Genomic DNA, 912 nt, shown 5'->3' with positions numbered 1-912 from the left:
CTTGTCCCCAAAAGCTGCCTCCTGCAAGAGACCTGAAGCTGCCAGGACACTGGTGGCAAGGAGGGGAGCCGCCGGATGAACTGCAGCCCCGCGTGCTGACGGACAGGTGGGTCCAGGACGTGCTCAGGACAGTGTCAGCCACGTACCATCAGCTTGCCTCGGCGCAGAATACCAACATCCCCAAGATGGATAAGCAGCTGGGAGCGCTGCTGCGCCCCACGGAGTGGAATACGGGGGACCTGGTAGCGTATCGGGGGGTTAGAGAGAAGAACCAGGTGCTGGAACCCCAATGGATGGGGCCCGTTAGGGTTGTGAACAAGGCCAGCCCCTCCTTGTACCAGGTAGAAATCAGAAAGGGGGCGAAAATGGAGGAAAAATGGCTCCATTCTTCACAGTTAAAAGCATGGAAGGGAAATTAACGGGGCTGGAGAGCCCGTCTTGCTTATGTTTTGCAGATAAAGGAAAATGGAAGGCGGTTGTGACCAGCGGGAAGGGCGAACTTCGTGGCACCACCAGCCCTGTTTGCGCTGCGGGGAAAATGCTTTCCAATTTCTGGTTGCAGGATTTGCTTTGCTTTCTGGTATGTGCATAGCGCTGAGCACCCCACACACCTCACCGGCCCCTCAGCACCTCAGACACAAAGTCAGTCGTTCTCACTTAGAAAGGCACCCCAAGACGTGGGCCACCACCCAGCACAGGGTCAGGAGGTACGCGAAAGCTGGGACCGAGTGGCCCTGGTCTCAAGCTCACGTAAAGTACACGGGAAGCATGGGCTTAACTTCGAGCAAAGGCTTAAACCTGTCCACGGTGGTTATGCACGGGACGGAAGTGTACCTGGAAGACGAGTGGAGCTGGGATAGCACCGACAGGCTCCCGCAGCTCCTGGGGAAGGTGGGGCAAGAGATCAAGGTA

Source organism: Buceros rhinoceros, unplaced genomic scaffold, assembly GCF_000710305.1.
Source record: "Buceros rhinoceros silvestris isolate BGI_N320 unplaced genomic scaffold, ASM71030v1 scaffold21557, whole genome shotgun sequence".
NCBI lineage: Eukaryota > Metazoa > Chordata > Aves > Bucerotiformes > Bucerotidae > Buceros > Buceros rhinoceros.
The sequence above is the reverse complement of the archived record's forward strand: the minus strand, read 5'-3'. Positions refer to the sequence as shown.